Genomic DNA, 12,225 nt, shown 5'->3' with positions numbered 1-12,225 from the left:
TAGATCATCACGAAAAACACAAAAAAATGCTCAAGATCATTAGCTATTATTGCTATTCTTACATGTTGTCCAGTTAGAAATCACTCATAGCTGACCCTAGTAGGTTTTCAGGGCTACAGATAGCTTGGGAGGAGCTGGTGGATTAGAACCATGTGCCTTTGGATTGATAGCACAGCCCCTTACCATTAGGTCACCAAAGCTCCCTCATTAGCTATTAGAGAGTTACAAATTTAAAAGATAACGATACACCATCTCATTCCAGCAACAATAATGAAGTTCATTAAGACAGTAAACTGACAGTCCACACACGTCACGGTTCTGGAGTCTCTTCCTGCGTCCGCCTGCGCAAATAGGCTTCGTGGCTTAGTGTTTTTTTCCCTCCCTCTCGGTGTCCTGCCACCCGTGATAGCACGCCTAGGCCCGACAGGTCGCTGCCGAGGTTTCTACCAAGTCACAAACAAGAGTATGGCAGCCATCCCCTCCAGCGGCTCGCTTGTGGCCACCCACTACTACTACCTGCACCACCTGGGATCCACTTCCAGTAACAGCTCCTGTGGAAGCACTGAGTACCCGGGGGAAGCCATTCCCCACCACCCAGGGCTCCCCAAGGCTGACCCGGGCCACTGGTGGGTCAGCTTCTTTTTTGGGAAGACCAGTGTCCCATTTATGGCCACTGTGTTGGAGTCCCCAGAGCGCTTGCGACCTCGGGCCTCTGGCGGTGTGGTCTCCTGTATCCTGGCCCGGGGCAGCATAAGGAAGCAGCCTGGCAGCATGCAGGTGGCGCTGGCCCCGGGCGCCTCTTGAACAGGCACCATCACCACCACCTACGCACTCCTGAGGGGCTTCTGTCAGCAGCTCTCTGCCCCACCCTATTGACTAGGCAGGTGCACCAAGTGGGTAAGTGAGTGGTTCTTTCTATAAAAAACCAAAAAGCTGAGAGAACCTCATTCTTTACTGTCTAATCACACATGAGCTTTCCCAGTATCTGTAGCTGTCTTATCCACCTCAAATGGAAATAAACTTAAAGGCACCACACACACACACACACACACACACACACACACACACACACAAAGACAGTAAACAAATGCTGGTACAGATGTAGAGAGATTGGAACTATCATGCAGCTTATGGGGGTGCACAATGACACAACTGCTATGAGAAACAGTTTGGCACTTCTTTGAGAAGGTAAAAATAGAAATCTCGTTTGATTCAGTAATCCCACTACTGACTATATATCCTAAAGAAAGAGCAATGGCACAAGCAAATATATGTACACTCATGATCATTGCAGCATTACTCACAACAGCTGAGATGAAAACAATGCAAGTGTTGTACATTCACACAATGGTGCACTACGCAAAGTTGAAAACCAAGAGAAGGAAGGAATGAAGCACTGAACAGCCTAGATTAATAGAGTGGATCTTGGTTAAAGAAGTCAAACTCAAAAGGAAAAATATGTAAAAACGCTCTGGTGGCTTAGTGGTAAGGAGATGCATTGTCAACACCAAGGTAGCACGGTTTGAATCCACCAACTGCGCCAAGAGAGCAAGGTGAGTAATATTCTCCCATGCGATTTAAGCTGACTCAAGGTCAGCTGATTTGACACAGCAACAATAACAATCACAAAAAGCTAAAGGGTTGTTTGCATACAGAGGACCCACCTTGTATAATTTACTAAGGAGGGAAAATTAGAAAGAGTGGACTAAAAATTAATAGACAACTGTGTGCTTTTTTTTTTAACTGTGTGCTTTTATAGCCATTAGCCCCTCTAGTCTCCAGCTACCTTAACCGCAGACACATGGTCTTGTAAGTCATCATAGTCTTGCTAATTATCAACAGCTGAAGCAGCAATAAAAAAAGAAAAAAACGGTTTCTCACACTGGGCAGAAAGACTTGGAACAGCAAGACTTGAGGTGAATGAGGAGGCTTGTGATGGCAAGACCCTGGTGAGAGCGAGCGCCTGGTGATGGAGAACCTGGCACTGCTTTGGAGAAACGGTCAAGGAGTGACCTGAGGCTTCCTGCATTTGTGCTGGCCACAGTTGGATTTTGCTGTTCTTGCCTTTGATGATGGAAGGGAATGTTGCTTGCTAAACTGAAACAGGAACTTGGACTAACTAGGACTTGTGCCTTGGAACTGTTGGACTAAAACCGGGACTTCTGGACTTATCAAGGGTGATACTCTTTACCTCACCCACTCTTTCAACTTCCTTCTCTAATAAAGCTCATTGTTAGTGTGGGAAGGCAAATTTCCTAATAAATATTTACAATAAACCAAATGCTGTATCAGGATATGAGGGAGGCTAATACAAGCTGGAATTCACCCTGCAGCACTAAGGCAATCCTTAAATGTTTACAGGGGTAGACACTAAGGCAATCCTTAAGCTTTTACAGGATTTTTGTATTGTATTTGCTAACCCCTCCTGCTTACCCCTCCCTCCTGAGTAAAAAATAAGGCTTTCAATAGAACCAGCTTAGCTTCGTTTGCATCGAATTCTTTGTGATTTGCTTGCTGACAATTTTCAATAAAGGCACAGGGAAGAAGAGACCAGTGCTTCAGTTCAAGAACTGTTTGTCTCCTGTTTTACCTGTTTTCTCCTACATTCTTGGTGTTCTGTCTCGTTTTTAATACTTATTAACATACCTTACCCTTGGTCTGCAACAGTATCATAACTGAGTCAATAATGAATAAATTAACCTCTTACTGCTGGTGGGGCTCTACAGGCACCCAGGGTCTGGGCTACAGGCTCCTGATCTGCTTTCTGCTCTGGGACAGTGAGGGGTTGTATTATTTTCAGTGCTCTGGCCCTTTCAGAGAGATGCTCATGGCCTTGTGCTTCTATTCCCATTTTCTGCTTCTACTTAGACAACAATAAACAATTAATACAGGTGAAGGGAAAGGCAATATACAATGAGTGTATGATCAAATATTGTGGGTGTTACAATTAATGTTATAACATGTGCATGAATAATTGAAAAACAAAATTTATAAACTTCCACTAAAATCACAATTGAAAATAAAAACCAATACCAATCAATAGTTTCACTCTAGTAGAATGTCTTATTTGACCATTACATTTCTTTAAAGAACTATCTGTATGGAATTGAAGTGACAACAGTAAGTGGAAAGATTAGACAGGAATCTTTAGGGACAATGAATTGATCTTAATGAGAACGGAACAATTCAGGAGAGGAAGGTGAGTGTGGTGGCCCATCTTGAACAAAGTAGTCAGGGTCGCTAAATGGTAAATGTAGACAATGGTGAATTGGTACATGTTTTGCTGGGTATATGCTCAACAAACAAAATAAAAGGCAAGGAAGGGGTAAAAGAGCACATTGTTCTAGGTAGGCATTTTTTACCTATTAAGCTGGACCATAGTTTCAAGAAAATTCAAGGGATAATTTTGATGTTAAATTTAAATACCATCTCAAGGCAATAGATTTAGGATTTCATACAACTTTCACCTCATAGGAAGTATGCAGTCCATGAGAAATTGTCATTTTTTCCGCCCTGTTTTTCTCTTTTGATCAGAACTTTTAAAGATGTTCAGTACTGATAGCCAGGCACTATCCATCTCTTCTGGTCTCTTGAAAAAAATTTATTTGTTCATGGAGATCCATACCATTTCGATAAGCAAAAGTATCTTATTAATGATCCTAGATGTCATATCTCAAAGTGTTTTTTGAAACAATTTTTTAATTTCTATTAAGCAGTGTAAGACTCTGTTCTGTGATTAATGAAAATGAAATGCTTTCAAGATACATTTAAGCTACTCAGGAGCTCTGCAAGTCACCTTAAGCCTACATTTATTGTTCTTAGATGCCATTCATTTGGCTAGATTCATAGCAACCCTATAAACTTGAAGTTCAAACTATAGACTTGAACTTGCCCTATCCTGCACCATCCTCACAATCACTGACATGCTTGAGTCTACTGTTGCAATCATTTTGTCATTCTAGCTCATTGAGGGCCCAGTAGTAAGGATTTCAAATCCCCAGATGCTCTGTGGGACAAAGATGCATCATCTCCTACTGTGTGATTTACTAGTGCCTCTGAAAACCAGCTGGAGAAGCAGCTATGAGTCTGTTCTGACTTGATGGAAGATAGCAACAACAGTTGCGTTTCCCACTAAGATGTTTTCTTCTAAGAACTGAGACTAAGGTGCACCTGATCCAGGCCATGATCTTCACAATTACTTGTTATGCATCAGAAAGATGGACAATGACTAGGGATGAAAGAAGAATTGATGCCTTTGAGCTGTGGTGCTGGAGAAGGGTGTTGGATACCATTGATTGCCAGGAGAACAAACAGGTTCATCCTAGAGAGGGTAAAATAAGGGTGCTCCTTGGAGGTAAGGGTTCTGAAGCTCTGCCTGACATACTCTGGGAATGTAGCAAGGAGGGACCAATCCTTGGAGAGAGATCATGTTTGGGAGAGTGGAAGATCCTCAATGAGAAGGATTGATTCAGTGACTGGGGTAATGAGGGTAGGTGTGTCAGAGACAATAAAGTTACCTCAGGGTAGAGCAAGTAGAGGACTGTTTGTTGTACATAGGGTCACCATGAGTCACAGGCGACTTGATGGCACATAACAACAATAGTCGCTCCTGACAATACGCTCAGTGTATGTGAGACCAAGTTTCACCATCCTTGCCTTTAAGGAGCATGCTGGTTGTACATCTTTCAAGACAGATTTGCTTTTTTGGCAGGGCAATATTAAACATTCTTCATTCAACAATTCAAAGGCATTGATTCTTCTTTGGTCTTCTTTATTATTATCCAACGTTCAGATGCATAGGAAATAATTCAAAAGACCATGAGTAAGCCTTTACACTGACATCCTTTCCTTTTAGCACTTTGGAGTGATCCTTAACAGCAGATATGCCAAATGCACCACATCTTTTCATTCACTGACTGCTGCTACTGACTGTTGTTGTGTGTACCATCGAGTTGGAACCAATCTAGAGCTTACCCTCTGGTTGGTTTTCAGAGGCAGTTAATCACATGAGAGGAGAGTGTCAATCCTTCTCCCACGAAGCAACTGGTGGACTGGAACAATATGCCTGATTATGGACTTAAATAAAACAGTATCATTGACAACGTCAGTCTTTTCTCCATCATAATGTTGTCTTTTGGTCCAGTGGCAAGGATTTCTGTTTTCTTGATGTTGCAATATCATCAATATTGAAGACTGCCTTCTTTGATCTTCCTCAGTAAATGTTTCATATTCTCTTCCCTTTCTTCAAGCAAAGTTGGCTCATCTGCTTAAGATAGGTTGCTGGTGAGTCTCCCTTGAATCCTGATGCTGCATTCATATACTCAGGTTCTTGAATTTTTTTGCTAAGCATACAGACTGGATTTTTCACTAGGTTTAGTGTTGCTTGGGGAACTCTGGTAGCCTAGTGGTAAGGAGTTGTGCTGCCAACCCAGAGGTAGGTGGTTTGAACCCATCAGCTGCTATGTGGGAGAACAAAGAGTAATCTCCTCCCCTGTGATTTACAACCTCTGAAAATTTGATGGAGGTTCAGTTATGAGTTGGTTCTGAATGAAAGACAATGAGTTTGAGTTGAGTGAAAGTTATATAAGTACTCTGAATCCAGAGAAATGGAAAAAAAACCCCAACTTTAAATATTAAGAGATTTAAAACAATTAGTCTTTGGTCCCTTAATTAGATTTTCTTTTAAAATGTCATATATCTCTGTTGTTGGAATTTGTCTTAGGATATGCCATACTGTCAGTGTTATTATAGTAGTGACTGGCAAACTTATTAGGCAACTTATTGTTAGGTGCCGTCGAGTCGAGTACTACTCATAGTGACTCAATGAACAAAAGATTTGAACTTTGATCAATCCTGCGCCATCCTCAAACTTCTTGACACACAAGAGCCCACTGTAGTAATCATCGTGTCATTTCACCTGGTCGAGGGTTTTCCTCTCCTTCGCTGACCCTCCACCCTTCCTAGTAGCATGTCTCTCTCCAAGGAATAGTCCCTCCTAGTAGTGGGAGTAGATCTGTTAGAGATGCTAAGATTGGCTGAGGATAGGGCAGCTTTCAGAGATAATGTACATAGGGCCGAGTTGCAAGTAACTCGACAGCACATAAAAACAACAACAGCAACATGCACAAAGTATGTGAGGTGAAGCCTCATCATTCTTTTCTCCAAAGAGGACTCCAGCTGTATGTACCCTCTCCAAGACGTATCTGTTTGTTCTATTAGATGTCGTGGGAACTACAATGGAACAATTACCACCAATAAATCCTTCAGTGTCATCATCATTGTTGTGTACCATCTAGTCAGAACCAACCTACAGCTGACTCTCTGGAGGGTTTTCAGAGGCCATTAATCACATGGGAGGATATTGTTCATACTTCTCCTGTGGAGCAGCTGTTAGATTCAAACCATGTGCCTTTGGGATTGCAATGCAGTTTCTTGCCACTAGGCCACCAGAGCTCCCTTACTGTCAAGAGCACTTAAAAATTAATATAAAATAGTGAAGCCAATATGTGCCATTAAGTCAGAATCACACATAGCTGACCACCTAGCAGATTGTTAGAGGCTATAAACGTAAGAGAGAGATTGCCTATCTTTATTCCTCGGAGCAACTGGAAGATTAGAATCTCATGCCTTTGGGTTGGCACGGCAACTCCTTATCCACTAGGCCACTAAAGTCCTTCATAACCTCCTGACAGAACTCCCTCCAGTGGGCATTAGTTTATATTAAATTAAATATTAAGTTACACAACTTCACTTTCAAAGGATAAGAGGCAATTATCACAATCTACTCAAACTTCATTGCCCTTGAGTAGGAACCAGCTCATTGAGGCTATAAATAGAATGAGAGGAGATTTACCATCTTTCTCCCATGTAGCAGCTGTTGGATTTGAACCACATGCCTTTGGATTGGCACAGCAACTCCTTATCCACTAGGCCACTAAAGTTCTTCATAACCTCCTAGGGTAATAAAATGAGTACCAGTGCTTGTGTAACTATTAGTTTTCAAAATGCTCTTAAATGTAAATTTATACTGTTGGTACTGAGAACTATTCTGCAAGACTGGCATGATGATCATCTCTGTTTTACAGAGGAAGCACGTTTAGCCAGGCTAAATGGCTTTCCCTAAGTCCCACAGACAATGTTGGAACCAAGACCAGCCCTGGCTTTAGCTCACCCACTTCACTGTATTTAATTCCCATCAGGTTTGACTTCAATCTTTTGGAAGGCAGGCATGATTGATTACAGAATCAATGAGAGTTGAGGAAAGGAGGATTTGGCTTACTCATCACTCAATGAAAGTTTATGAAAGGTATTATAAATTATTCATGGTCTCTGAAAAACTACTCAACAAAATACTTTCTAGATACCCCTCTAAATTAATTTGCATTGTAGCATCTTAAATATAAATTTCTAATCACCATGGAAATTTTGAAATGTCTTTTACTTGTCTGCTAACCAAAAAGTCAATGGTGGGAACCCAGTAAGTACTTCATGGGAGAAAGATGTAGCATTCAGCTTTAGGCAAGATTGTTGCTGTATACTGTCAAGTTGGGATCAACTGGTAGCTGGTGGGTATTTCAGAGGTATTAAATTGCCAAGGAGAAGAGTGTTCATCTTCTGTGGAATAGGTGGTGAACTTGAACCATGTGCCTTTGGGTTGACTGTGTAATTTTAAGAATAAGAACACAAACAGTGCTTGCTGTTATTTTCCTATAGAGGATTCTTGAAGTATTTTCAAAACAGGAAGGCTGAGGTTGGTGGTTTATTGCTTATCTCACCCAGGCTGGACCGTAAGATACATAGGAGTGGTCTGAGTAGTTGTTATAAATTCCATTTTAAAGAAGTGGTAGGAAATTTGAAAGGCCTAAGTGGTTCTCTGAATGAGAGAAGTATATAGTTAGTGTTTGATCCAATTTAACTTTTCTTCACTACAGCTTTGAGTACAGAACTCCTGTGACATAGTATCAAACTGCTAACCAAATGTTGTCAATTTGAATCTACCAGCCCTTTAGAGAGACAAAGATGGACAAGCTCTTCCTGTGAAGATTTTTACCTCAGAAACGTGACAGAGGGTTACTAAGTCAGCCTATTAGATGGCAATACTTTGGTGGGGTTTTTTAGAACGCTGATGTTAAAGACATTTTTTTTCTTAGCAGAACTGTATAGCCAATGTGATAGAAATTAACTATTTTATTAAAGAGAAGTATAAAACACCGTGATAAAAGGAAAAGAAGTACAGGAAAAGACTTGTGCAAATCTCTCAAGAGTCAATAACCATGGGAGTAAACCATTACTTATCAGCCATACATCTAGTCATAAACATTTTCTATCTCAGTAATGGGAACAAATCCCAATAAGTAAGATTACTAAATAGGTTTATCAATAAAACCCTGTGCTTCAATAATGTTTACTTCATTATATCCAGATTTCATTATATTTTAAAATTCTTTTTAATTGGGTAGTACTATTAAAATATTGTTAATATGTCACATGCAAGCAAAATATTGTTGAAGACCATCCAAAAATGCTTAAAACCATACATTGACAGAGAACTGCCAGAAGTTCAAGTTGGGTTTAGAAAAGGCCATGGTCCCAGGGAATCAGGGCACGGCTGGTGTCAGATGGAATGTCTATTTGTGCCTTATTGATGCAAAGGTATTTGATTGTGTGCATTGTAACAAACTACAGTTAACATTGAGAAAAATGGGCATCCTATAGCACTTGATTATGCTCATATGAAACCTATAGCTAGACCAGGAAGCTGTTATTGAACAGAGTGAGGGAATAATGCATGGTTTAAAAATCAAGAGAGGCGTGCATCAGGGTTGTATCCTTTCCTCATACTTACTAAATCTGTATGTGGAACAAATCATTCTAGTAGCTGGACTTCATGAAGCAAAAGGTGGCATCAGGATGAGAGGAAGACTTATCCACAACCTGTGTTATGCAGACTGTACAACCTTGCTTGCTTAAAGTGAGGAGGATTTGAAACACTTGCAGCAACCTTCAGTGTGGATTACATCTCAACAACGAGAAGCTAACAATCCTCATCACCGGATCAATAAGCAATATCATGATCGATGGAAAGAAGATTGAAATAGTCAACAATTTCATCTTACTTGTATCCACAATCAACATCCTTGGTACCAAGAGTCAGGGCATCAGGAGACATACTGCACTGAGAAAGTCTGCTGTTAGGGACCTCTCCAAAGTACTGAGAAACAATGGTGTTAGAGACTAAGGTGCACCTGATCCTGGCTGTGGTCTTTTAATTTACTTGTTAAGCATCTGAAATCTGACCATAAATAAGGATACAGAAAAAGAATCAATGCCTTTGAGTTTTGGTGTTGGAGAAGAGCTAGAAGAACAAGCTTATATGCCTTGAGAAAAGCCCAGAGTGATTCTTGGAGGCAAAGATGGTAAAGCTTCATTTCACAAACTTTGGGAAAGGTACATACGTCATGCTTGGAAAGGTAGAGGGTCAGTGAAAGAGAGAAGGACTTTTAATGAAATAGTCCCACGGAATGCACAGTGGTTACACAGTGACTGTAACAATGGGCTCAAGTATGCCAGACATGATAAAGATGAACAGGGTAGGGGAGGTTCAAATCTTTTGTTCATAGGGTCACTATGAGTCGTCCTCCACTCAAGGGCACCTAAGAACAGCAACGACAATTTTTACAAAGCATACAGAGCTCTGGTTGCTTGTTGTTGCTGTTGTTGTTGTTGTTAAGTGCCGTAGAGTCGTAGGCAACTCATAGCGACCCTATGAACGAAGTCCTCGACAGTCTGGTTGCTTAGGGCAATTAATATTTATTGATATATGTAATGAGTCATTTAGGAAGTAATCTGTTACCCTGGGAACAAAGTGTTTAAATAAAGTTAAATGCATTTGTGTGGCGCGCGCGTGTGTGTGTGTGTGTGTGTGTGTGTGTGAAAGCATTACTATTTCATATAAATATAATAATTCATGCACACCCATGTTTATTGCGGCTTTGTTCACAATAACAAGGAGTTGGAAACAACCTAAGTGCCCATCAACAAACGAATGGATAGAGAAGCTGTGGTATATTCACGCAATGGAATTATATGCTGCTTTGAAAAATAAGGAACTCATGCAATATTATTCAAAATGAGTGACTCTGGAGGACATTATGCTGAGTGAAGTATTTCGGTCACAAAAGGACAAATACTGCATGGTGCCACTGTTGTAAAACAGGACTGACCTTGGGGTTGGGGAGAGACTGAGAAAGATGGGTTCAATAACATATACTGCATTGCAATAGATGAGGGAGAAAACTGTTTAAAAGGGATATGTGATTAGGTATTTTTGTCATGACAGGAGTCTAGAGGGAAGGCTACATGGTGGAGTGGACCTGGGGGAGGGTTTGTAAAACAATGAAAGAATTTTTGTTTTACTTTTCCAAGAGGGTCGTGCACTAGGGGGGGAGGGTTGGGAGGGGAGAAAAGTGCAACAATGAATGAATGGAAATCCAAAGTCTCTGTAAATTTTTACTGAAATTAATAATAAAAAAAGAAATATAACAATTCATCATGTGTATGAGCTTATTTAACTCAATATTTAGTGGGTTAGTTAGTAGAGACAAGTTTAAAAGGCTTAAGGTTTTCTGAATGGCAAACTCAAATTTAAGGCTGCATTTAGTGATTTAACATGAGTTTTTTAAAAAATGTGTTCAAATAGTAACTTAATACAGTAGGTAGCTACCCTAAAAATTTAGCACCCGCTTCCCAGATAAAAGGGTAAAAACAATTTGCTCCCTACACATAATTTGGCTCAGCTTTGGCCTTATCCTAGGTCTCCTGAGTCCTCTGCAGCTTCTATCACACAAGCCTTACAGTTTGTTGAAGGTCAGGTTGGATTATCTTCCAAATCTGTTTGTATTCTGCATACGGTGCTATGTGCAGTCTGTCTAATGCATAAAACTTCACACCCGTGCAAAGGGACTTGTTCCGGCCACAAACCAAAAAATCTATTGCCTTACAGTGGATTTCCACTTCTATTGATTGTATATAAGATCTCGAGTAACTAACCCATTGGGTTTCCAAGGCGGTAAATCTTAAAGAATAAGGCTGCCTCATTGTTCTCCCCTGGAGCAGCAGGCTAGTTCCAACTGCCTACTCTTCAGTGAGCAACCTAGCCACAAAATATCAAGTAGCACCCCATGTCTTCTCCAGCAGCCCAATGACCATTGGGAAGGAGGGGCCGAGCTCAGGTTGGCGTCGCAGCGGCCCTGTCACTCCAATCAGCGCAGGCCCAGCGGTGGAGAAAGGGGGCTCGCCCTGGAGGGGTGAGGCGGGGCCAGCGATCTGTCCATCACAGAGTCTGCGGGTGGCCGCAGCCACCACACCGCTGTACCTTAGCGGGGCGGAACCGGGGCGGGAAAACGGCGGTCAGATTAGGCGGGGCCTAACTGGCCAGAACCAATCGACCGGGCTGCGCGAGGGGCCGAGGGCGGGGTCAGCGCGCACGACCCAAACACACGGGCCCAGGCGCGTCCTGTAGCCGCGCTTTTTCTCGCCTTCCGGTGTGAAAGCCCGGGAACCTCTTCCCGTCGTGGATACCCCCACCTTCGTGGCCCTGACCGCCCCGGCCCCGCCTTCCTGAAGAAGGCGGCCCGTCGGCCGTACGTTACGGGAGCGAGGCGACGGTTGCCGGGAAGCGCGCGCCGCCCCTCCCTGCTGTCCACCCCTCACGCGCCACCATTTCCCCTCTTTCTCCGTTAATAACAGCTGGCCGGGGGAGGAGGGAAGGTGGTCCCGGCGGAGCGCGAGCAGGCGCCTCCCACTCAGCCGCGAGCCGCCGTGGGAGCCGGAGGATGGCGGCGGTAGCAGCAGTCGCCCGGGAGGAGGCGGTGCCGAGGCCGGGCGCGCAGACCGTGGCGGTGGCGGCAGTGAGCGGCAGTGGCCCGTCGTGGCGCACCAGAACCGAAACCCTCGGCAGCCGCACAGCTACCTGAGCTTGCCCTCTCGCGCGAACCCCAGAGCCGCGGCCACCGCTCCCGGAGCCGGGACTCTCCAGTCCTCCCCTTCTCGTCTCCCGCGTCCCGCCAGGCCGCTGGACTCGCCCGTCGTCCCCGGGGAGAGAGCTCCGGACGCCGATCGCCCCTCGGGGCGCCGGGCGGCGGCCCTGGACGTGCGGGGGCATCTCCGGGCCGGCCTCGGCGCGTCGGCCCTGCCCTCTTTCATCCGCGCTCGCTCCCGCCCTCC

At 43.3% G+C, this 12,225-nt stretch overlaps 1 pseudogene; it reads left to right on the top strand.

Annotated features, from left to right (window-relative positions):
• The first annotated feature begins 465 nt into the window (after positions 1-465).
• LOC102849220 lies at positions 466-804 on the top strand (annotated as a pseudogene).
• The last annotated feature ends 11,421 nt before the right edge of the window (positions 805-12,225 follow it).

This window comes from Elephantulus edwardii, unplaced genomic scaffold (assembly GCF_000299155.1).
Source record: "Elephantulus edwardii isolate Elephantulus edwardi_28Jun2011 unplaced genomic scaffold, EleEdw1.0 scaffold00511, whole genome shotgun sequence".
NCBI classification, from domain to species: domain Eukaryota; kingdom Metazoa; phylum Chordata; class Mammalia; order Macroscelidea; family Macroscelididae; genus Elephantulus; species Elephantulus edwardii.
The sequence above is the reverse complement of the archived record's forward strand: the minus strand, read 5'-3'. Positions and strand labels throughout refer to the sequence as shown.